The 10311-nt window shown below is 40.2% G+C and overlaps 1 non-coding gene across 1 annotated transcript; it reads right to left on the bottom strand.

Annotated features, from left to right (window-relative positions):
• Nucleotides 1–4818: 4818 nt before the first annotated feature.
• On the bottom strand, nt 4819–4900 carry TRNAL-AAG (transfer RNA leucine (anticodon AAG)). Its single transcript has one exon. It is a non-coding gene; the product is annotated as a tRNA-Leu (tRNA).
• Nucleotides 4901–10311: the final 5411 nt, after the last annotated feature.

Below are 10311 nucleotides of genomic sequence, written 5' to 3'. Positions count from 1 at the left end.
GAAAGGTGGCTAACCTTTAGAAATGGATACCTCTATAAATCTGGCAAAGTGTGCAGACACACAAGAATGATTTCTGGAACACTGGAGGCACTGGAAGAAAAGAAGGCAATGAGAAAGATATGGTGCTGTTGCAGTGAGGTAATCATGGAGGAAATAAAAGGAAAAAGACAATACTGGACAGAGGGTAACATTGCAGGAATTGTACTTGAAAAAAAAAAACATGTTGCATCAGCCTGGGAATCTTTGTCTAAAAGTTTTAAAAAAGAATTTATAAAAAAATATTGTATGATTTCTATGAATACTAGTGACAATATTCTGTTAAGTATCTGCCTTCTGCCAACCTATGAAAGCTCTTCTAAAATCAATTGTATCAATAATATAGGTTCTGAAAATAAAATCCCCTACTGCTGGTCCTTTGACAACTGTGAATCAGAGAGCTGCTTTATACAGCTGACACACACAATAATGTCACGTATATGAGTTTGAATGGACAATACCACACTGGAACTGTTCCTGATCTATTTTGGAATTTGAAGACTTTGCATTCCAAAATTTTAAGCACAAATTCTGTACACAAAAAAAATATTCTTTGGTTTTCTACAAGAATAATTACTATCTTCTATTAGGTTCTCCAGGAGAAATTTAAAGCAAGGTAAAATAATTGAAATATAAAAGTCTGTTCAGAAGTTGTTACCACGCTGACCTATGTACGTACTCATTTGAGGGTGTTTATTCTAAAGGTCAAATAAATGTGGAAGCTGTTGTTTGAGGTTCCTGCTAATTCATGGATAATATTAATCAACAAATTCTTAAATTTGCTTCTGTAAACAGCAGTAAACCCCAACTTGGTTGGTACCCACAATTACCAGCACATCTACTCAAGGATCTTTGTCATGACTACTGTCACACCCAAATGAGCTGATGTCATCTAGCCTAAGTAATCTTGAACCTAATATGGTCTTGTTACCTTCCAGCTCTTGATCTGTCACCATTGTCCAAAGTCATGGACTAAAATAACTCAACACATTTTATGGATATTTTATGGACACTTTACAGGAGTAGCCCATAGAATAATAATAATAATAATAGTAGTAATAATAAATCAGCTGCCTCCTGAGGTTAGTCCACAGCACTGATGAAGCGGTTTACTTGATTTCTGGGAGTTAATTTACTTGCTATGACAAGCTAAAGTTGATTAAGAAGCTGAAGTGATATCTAACCACATGGAACATGGTAACTAAAAACTCACAGGATTCTAACAATAATTTTAAGCAGGCGATCAGAACCTGAGGTGCAACAGGATCGGCCTTTAATTGGCCAGACATTATTTACTATCTTGAAAGATTTGGAATAAAATAAAGGACTAACAAAGCTGGAGATGAACAAGGATTGCTAAATAATGTCCAGAAAGGACACCATGTTATTTTTTAAACAATTAAATACCAAACAGCATACATTTAAACACAGAAAAATAAAAACGTATACACCTTGGAGCAAAGAATGTTGGTCTGTAGAGATAAAATGCTAGTAGACAACGAGTAGACGATGCCCCTTTGACAGAAATATTGCTGGATAATTAGGTAAATATGAGCAGAGAATACAGCCAAAATCTGTCAATTTAAAAAATTAAATATTGATTAAAATATCTATCTTATTCTGTTCTTGCATTTGGCAATATTTTAGTAATATGTCCAGTTCTAATATTAATAATTCAAGGAGTAGGTTATTATGTTGGAGAAGATTCAAAGAAAAGCCTCAAGACTGTTGGTGGTATTGGGGAAAAAGAGAGTGGGATTATTCAACGAGATAATCCCTTTAGGATCATGCAGTCATAAATGGAAAAATATTGGACCATTGCCCCAGTCCTGTTCTAAAACTACCTCTGAGAAAGAGACTGTTGAAAACAGAAGAAATATAAAGAGGATTAGTGTCTGTAGGTTAAGTTGGCTGTTGGCTTCTATGGATTTCTGTCTTGGTATTGCTGTAGTGAACTAGTACGTGATAAGAGAAGGTTTTTCAGTCTACTAAAGCAAATTACAACAGAACCCAATGCCTGGAAACTGAAACCACAAAAATTCTGCATAATTTAAAGTTGAGAAATTAATTACTGGAAAACTTTACAAAAGTTGAATTGGCAGTTCATCATTAAAATTATTAAAACCAAGACTAATTATTTCCCTATGAGAAATATTCTCAAACTGAAATCAGTCAGAGCAGGTGATCACAATCTCCTTTTTGATTTTGTGTGTCTATGATGTTTAGAAATTGGAATTAAAAACGTAACTTCATTTCAGCCTAGTTAAGAGATGGCTGATACATATCCTGATCTGGTAAAAATCTGGGATCTAGATGTCTACCATTTTGAAAATTTCAGACTTAAACAACAAATTGTTAGCTTTATGAATCTCAAAGAAGTCGATGAAGACTGCTAAAAAAGAAACTATTTCCAAACAAGTGTTTCTAGGCCTGATAAGCCACAATGTAGAGAGGTACTACTGATACCTAAAGTTACAAATAAAAGAACCAAATAATAAATACATTTTTAGAGTCAGCAGGAGAAGAACATTTTCAGAGAGTTCCATAATTGCTGAATGATATTTAAACATTGAGCATGTTAGGCCCATATGGGCATGCTGTGAACTGCTCATAATGTTAAATACTAATATTCATAAAACAGCAGTTTTCACCCTTTATGTATTAATAGAATCATAGAATCAACTAGATTTGAAATGACCTTTAAGATCATCAAATCCAACCATTACCCCAGGACTGCCAAAACCACCACTAAACCATGTCACTGAGGGCCTCATCTACACTGTTTTTTAATACTTCCAAGGACAGTGATTCCACCACTTCCCTGGGCAACCAGGTCCAATGCCTGATCACCCCCTCTGTGAAGAAACTTTTCTTAATATCCAATCTAAATCTCTCCTGATACAGCTTGAAGTCATTATCTCTAATCCTATCACTTGTTACTTGGGAGAAGAGACTGACCCACACCTCACTACAATCTCCTTTCATATAGTTGTAGAAAGCAATGATGTCTGTCCTTAGCCTTCTCTTCTCCAGACTAAACAACCCCAGCTCCCTCAGCCATTCCTCATCACACTTGTGCTCCAGACCCTTCACGAGCTTTGTTGCCCTTCTCTGGACCCGCTCCAGCACCTCAATGTCTGTCCTGTAGTGAGGGACCCACAAATGAACTAAAGATTCAAGGTCTTTCCTCACCAGTGCTGAGTACAGGGGGACTATCACTGCCCTGTCCTGCACTATTTGTGATGCAGGCCAGAATGATGGTTACTTTCTTGACTGCTTGGGCACAAGCTGGTTTATATTCAGCTCTGTCATTTAGCACCACCAGGTCCTTTTCCACCAAGCAACTTTCCAGACACTCAAGTGCAGGACGCAGCACTGAGTCTCGTTGTACCTCATACCATTGGCCACAGCCCATAGATCCAGCCTGTCAAAAATAAAAAATAAATTAAACTGTTGCTGGCATATTATTATTGCTTTCATCTTTGAACCTTGGAAAGGTTTTGAATTTAGCAGTTAATTGTCTATCAGCAGAGAATTTCCCACCTTCTCTTACTTTTAGCATGTAATAGAGTCGTAAGTGCCCAAGAGTTAAGATTAGTGATCTGTGTGGGTTAGAAATTCAAAATACTGATATTCTGTCATTGCTCACAATATATTATAGGGTACCCATACCAAAGAAATTGGACAACCTGTTCATGCACTTTCAGGACACAGAACGTGCATACCAAACCTCAGCATATTGCAGTACAGGTACTGCTGCTTTAAAGACAGCATTTCCTGAATATCTATGTGAAGCACTGTGAAGCACCTATTACTGCACAGCTGAGTAGAACCACACCCAAAATAAAGCAGGTGCTGATGAAATTCTTAGATGGTGAGTCAGCACTAAGTGTTAATTTACTCACAATGTCTCTTTAACAAGGAAGTAAACACAGTGCAGATGAATCAGAAAAGGCCAGAAAATGGTATTTTCTCAAGAAAGGAAAGTAGGGAGAACTAAAACTGTCTTTATGTTGCTCAAAACCATAGTTCTGTTTATTGTGTTAACTACATGCAACACTCAGAGGTGTTCATCATCTTATTAAAGCAGATAAAGACAAAACTGACTTTGCAGGGTCGGGAGATGAGGTTTGGAAGGCACTATTTTTTTATATCAGTGAAAAACCTAAATACTTCCAGCTGAAAAAAAAAAATTATCTCTTCTAATGATTCATGGAAAGCATATCTGCATTGCTTTCCATCTCCATTTCCCCTTGTGGTCTCAGTTCCCAAAATAAGGTGCCTCTCCAATGATTCACTGGGGTCATGTAACCCTAGTGCATCATGAAAAATGCAGTCTGGTCAGAAAATTTAATCCATTTGATTGTGAAGACAGATGAAAACAAAATTAGAGGAAAATAGACTGTTTATGTTGGAAGGAACATACAATGGACACACAGTCCAACTGAATGATTACCTCAGGCTGAACAAAAATTAAAACACGTTACTAAGGGCGTTATCTAAATGCCTCTTAAACACTAACAGGCAAGTTGCATTGACAACCTCTTTCTAGAAAGCTCCAGAGTTTGTGTCACTCTCTCAGTAAAGAAACATTTCTTAATGTCCAAGCCTCTCTCTGTGCAGGTTTTGAACCATTCTTACTGCATTCTCATCATCATATTCCAAGAAGACTTCCTCTGCCTAATGAAGCTGTAGACAGCAACGAGGCCACCAGTCAAGTTTGTTGACTATTTAATGCAACCCAGGATGCTCCAAGCATTACTCCATCCTAGAAAACATTCATGGCAGTGGTGGGATTCGAACCCACGCCCCCGAAGAGACTGGAGCCTTAATCCAGCACCTTAGACCGCTCGGCCACACTACCTTGCGATGTCACTACTTCCATCTCCACCAATCATATTCCCCAACCATCAACTTTTCACAGGATGTCTTAAAATAGATATTCCCTATCTATTATTTAAATGTAGTAATTTTAAATATAGCATGGCTCTTTCTACTGAGAGAGATAGCTGCTCCTTCCAGTGGACCGCATTTTTCTGGTGCCCTCGTCTGTTGTCAGGGAACATCAGCTGGAAAGTTCTACAAATATCTCCTTGCCTATGAACCTGTGATTCTTTCCCAAGAAAAGAAAGGGCGATGGTATTTTGGGGGAAAATGTGTTGGCTTTTGCATTCCATTTTGTGTTTTCATATTTTTAGAATGTAGTGACTGTAGAGACTGGTGCAATGAAACATCTGTCTCTCCACGCAGACACAGTCACTGCAGTGCGTACAACCTCTACTCTATGTCTCTAACACATGCTGTTTGGAGGACCAATGTTAAATAACAAAGTTCCCTAATGAACGAATGAAGGCATGCTTCAAAACAATTCAGAGCATGAAAATTAGATGTCTGTAGGAATGTGTCTACTCTACTACTATGTGATATGCCATTGGCATAATACTAAGAATAGACTGAGGTCCTAAGTGTTTATGCATTAACCTGTGATAACCTGTAGAACATGGAATTCAAGAGCTTGTTTCATGATCACTTTGACGTTTTCAGGTACAGTTCAGCTGAAGCATGCATTACAGACTTTGATTTTACTTAAATGTTTTGACACCTAGGTAGCTGTTTTCCCTATTCTGCTCCTCTTGAAGTGCTGCTTTTGTTCTACATGCCTTCCTGCCAAGTAAATAACATGTTGTCACTAACTCAGTAATACTATAGGCTCCAGCAGCTTGAACAAACTGTGTCTATATATAACTATACAAAAGCTGGATGATGAAATTTTTTTAAACCTGTTAAAATACTGTAATACCACACAGTTGTTCCAAATGTGGGATTTGACATATGTACTTACCAGGGATACAATGTGCAGATACTGCATTTGATTTTGTAAATTTCTGTTTCTGGACTAAATTTTTGTCGTGGTTTAAACCAAGCTGCACAGACTCATGCACTCCCCCCCTCACCTAACTCCTCCAACTCCCAGAGAGCTGGGGAGGAGAATCCAAAAGAATGTAGCTCCCATGGGTTGAGATAAGAACAGTTTAATAACTAAGGTATAACACAAATCACTACTGCTACTACCAATAACAATAAGAGAATATAATGATGAGAAAGGAAATAACAAGTGAAGAGAATACAACACCTCACCAGCTACCGACCCATAACTCACCCCACCCTGCCCTCCTGAGCACCAACCGATACCTCCTCCAACCCCCAGAGTCCTAGCTGTTATAAGTGAGTCTCAATAAGGCTCTCTCTCAATAGAGACTGGCTATTTGAAATGAATCATTTTATTAAGCAAGCAATAGTAAGCAAAACAGCGCTGAGCAGCTGGGGAGTCTCTGCTAGACCAACAGTGCGCACCCCCTCCCACAAGTTCTGTCCTTTTATATATTTTTTCCTCCGGTGTACGTGTCCTTCTTCTTATCTTCGCATGTGGGGCTTGTTGCTGGAAGCTGTATTCTACCTCTCGGCGGTCGAGGGGATGAAGATAAGCTGACTTTTGGCCTAGTTTCACTCAGTGGTCGTGGGGATGAAGATAAACTATCTTCCTCCTGACTTTTGGCCTAGTTTTGACATATCTACTTGACACATCCTGGCTTCGGGACATCTTGTTTAAATACCAGATGCCTACGGTTACAATCTTGTTTCAGTTTGTTTTATTTAAGCAATATTCTAAAGTTTACAAAAAGTGTTCTAAATTTTTACAATATAATTCTCTCAAATTGTAAGACCAGTTTGATTGAACAGACTCCATTTATCACACTAGCCCTTCCGGGTAACTATCAGTTACATACTGGGCATGACGTGCTATGGTATGGAATACCTCTTTGGCTAGCCTAGGTCAGGTGTCCTGTCTCTCCTTCCTCCCGGCCTCCCCTCCTCCCTGGCAGAGCATGAGACTCAGAAAGTCCTTGGACAAACCAAACATTTGAGCAGTAACTCAAAACCCACGTGCTATCAGCATCATTCCCAGCTCAAAAGTCAAAACACAACACTGCACCAGCTACCAAGAAGGAGAAAAAATGACTGCTACTGCTGAACCCAGGACAATTTTTCATAGTCCTTCACACAAACTGAGCCAGTAAATGTAACAATTTAAAGTTCTTCTGATGTGCAACATGAAGAAAACTATACGGATTATTTCTAACTTTCAGATTCTGCGTATATATCTAATAGCCCAGGCTCCTATGGCCCTGATGGACTACCACGTAGGGTTTGTTTGTCAAGAGATTCAAAACATGTGAGCCTTACTGGGAAGTGCTAGTATCCTGGTGTCTATGTTTTCTGACATCCTATTAACTTCTAACTTCTGACATAGTACTTACAAATCATGTCCTCTTATCTCTGTGCTAGAGTCAGGTGAATTATTTTGTGTGTGTATAGTATTTATATGAGATGCCTCAATGTTTATAAAATGTCATTGCTCCTACAATTCGGATGCAATGTCTTAGTGTACTCACAACATAAACTGATACCATCTCTCTACCTGTTTTTAATGATAGTACTGGTTTCTTCCTCTTTCCTAAGTAAATTTTGTATTCAGCATTAACAGCTGCATAATTAAGGTCTCTAAGGAACAATTACTGAAAAAGATTTTGCGATATGCAAGTGAACACAACTTCTTGCATACATGAAAAAGTTTTATTCGTCTTGGTTTAGGTGGAATTACACCGTTTATATTCCACAGCTCTACAGTAAGTTTTTCTAGGTCTTTTCAGTTTATATGCTTTTTTTTTTTTTTTTTAGATTACTACCCTAGCATGCAGAAACACAAAGGAAATTTTGCTAATATGGAGCATTCTGTTCAATCAGGAAGTGCTTAATCAGGTCACCCATCTTATCAGGTTATCTTTGCAGGAGTTGATGTGAATAATGATAATGTCAGTGATTACAGAGAGAAACTATGGCAATGTGTTATATTTGGCCAGTGTAATATTTTAGTGTTTCAAGCATTTTACATAGCTTTATGGACTTCATACTGCTAGCAGCACCAACTAAGAGGGTAAGATAAAGTAGACACCCTGCAAGAACCACTGAGGAACAGTAATTAATCCCCACTGCTGAAGCAATGTTTTTTCTTGGGGCTTCTATGTGTTAGGCTTGATATGCCAGCAGGAGAAAAAGAAAATGCAAGAGGATAATTCCATATGGAAAGACAAGCTAGATGTAGAGGAGGAACACAATCTTATTAGAATCATAGAATCATAGAATAGTTAGGGTTCGAAAGGACCTTAAGATCATCTAGTTCCAACCCCCCTGCCATGGCCAGGGACACCTCACACTAAACCATGTAACACAAAGCTCTGTCCAACCCGGCCTTGAACACCACCAGGGATAGAGCATTCACAACTTCCCTGGACAGCCCATTCCAGTACCTCACCACCCTAACAGTAAAGAACTTCCTCCTTATATCCAGTCTAAACTTCCCCTGTCTAAGTTTCAACCCATTACCCCTTGTCCTATCACTGCAGTCCCTAATGAAGAGTCCCTCCCCAGCAGCATCCCTATAGACACCCTCAGATACTGGAAAGCTGCTAGGAGGTCTCCACGCAGCCTTCTCTTCTCCAGGCTCAACAGCCCCAACTTTCTCAGCCTGTCTTCATATGGGAGGTGCTCCAGTCCCCTGATCATCCTCGTGGCCCTCCTCTGGACTTCTTCCAACAGTTCCATGTCTTTTTTTTAATGTTGAGGACACCAGAACTGCACACAATACTCCAAGTGAGGTCTCATGAGAGCAGAGTAGAGGGGCAGGATCACCTCCTTTGACCTGCTGGTCACGCTTCTTTTGATGCAGCCCAGGATACAGTTGGCTTTCTGGGCTGTAAGCGCACACTGCTGGCTCATGTTTGTTTTCTCATTGACCAACACACCCAAGCAGCAGGGCTGCTCTGAATCTCTTCTTTGCCCAACCTGTAGCTGTGCCTGGGATTGCTCCCACCCAGGTGTAGGACCTTGCACTTGGCATAGTTAAACTTCATGAGGTTGGCATCAGCCCAACTCACAAGCGTGTCAAGGTCCCTCTGGATGGCATTCCTTCCCTCCAGGGTATCAACCAAACCATGCAGCTTGGTGTCATCGCAAGCTTGCTGAGGGCGCACTGAATTTTGCTGCCCATGTCAGTGACAAATATTTTAAACAAGACCGGTCCTAACACTTATCCCTGAGGGACACCACTTGTTACTGGTCTCCAGCTGGACATTGAGCCATTGACTATAACTCTGTGTGCGACCATGCAGCCAGTTCTTTATCCACCAAGTAGTTCACCTATCAAATTGATGTCTCTCCAATTTAGAGACTACGATGTCGCATGGGAGAGTGTCCAATGCTTTGCACAAGTCCAGGCTCTACCCCTGTCCATCACTTCTGTAGCTCCATCATAGAACATTACCAAATTGGTGAGGCAGGATTTCCCCTTAGTGAAGCCATGCTGGCTGTCACCAAAGACTTCCTTGATTTTCATGTGCCTTAACATGCCTTCCTGGAGAATCTGCTCCAGGATTTTGCAAGGCACAGAGGTGAGACTGACTGGTCTGTAATTCCTCAGGTCATCCATTTTTCCCCTTCTTCAAAATGGGGGTTATATTTCCATTTTTCCAGTCGTCGGGACTGCCATGATTTTTCAAATATGATGGCCAGTGGCTTTGCAACTTCATTTGCCAGCTCCTTCAGGACCTGCGGATGGATTTCATCAGGTCCCATGGACTTGTGTTCGTTCAGGTTTTTAAGATCTTGAATCAGAACCTCTCCTAGAGTAGGCCCAATGTCTTCATTCTCACTGTCCCTGCATCTGCCTTCCAAGACTTGGGTGATGCAGTCAGAGCCTTTGCCAATGAAGGCTGAGGCAAAGAAGTCCTCAGGAACCTCAGCCTTCTCCAAATTCTGTGTAGCCAGTTCTCTCAATAGCTTCCGGAGATGCCTACCTTGTCCTTAGTCTGTTTTTTATTCGCTACATACCTATAGAATCCCTTCCTGTTATCCTTAACATCCCTAGCCATGTTTAAATCTAACTGGGCCTTAGCTTTCCTAACTTGGTGCCTAGCTTCCCCGACAACATCCCTGTATTCATCCCAGGCTGTCTGTCCTTGCTTCCACCTTTTATATGCCTCTTTTTTCCTTTGAATTTTTCTCAGCAGCTCCTTATCCATCCAAGGAGGTCTCCTGGCCCTCATACTGCATTTCCTTCTAGTTGGGATGAAATACACAGGGCAGAAATGTCCTGAAAAAGAATGTAGAGGAAGTTCAGATCCTCTACTAGTGTATTCAAGGGGAGGAAGAACAGCT

The sequence above is a fragment of the Melopsittacus undulatus genome, chromosome 5 (genome assembly GCF_012275295.1).
Source record: "Melopsittacus undulatus isolate bMelUnd1 chromosome 5, bMelUnd1.mat.Z, whole genome shotgun sequence".
Classification (NCBI taxonomy): Eukaryota; Metazoa; Chordata; class Aves; order Psittaciformes; family Psittaculidae; genus Melopsittacus; species Melopsittacus undulatus.
Note: the sequence above shows the minus strand (reverse complement) of the source record. Positions and strands in the feature narration are given on the sequence as shown.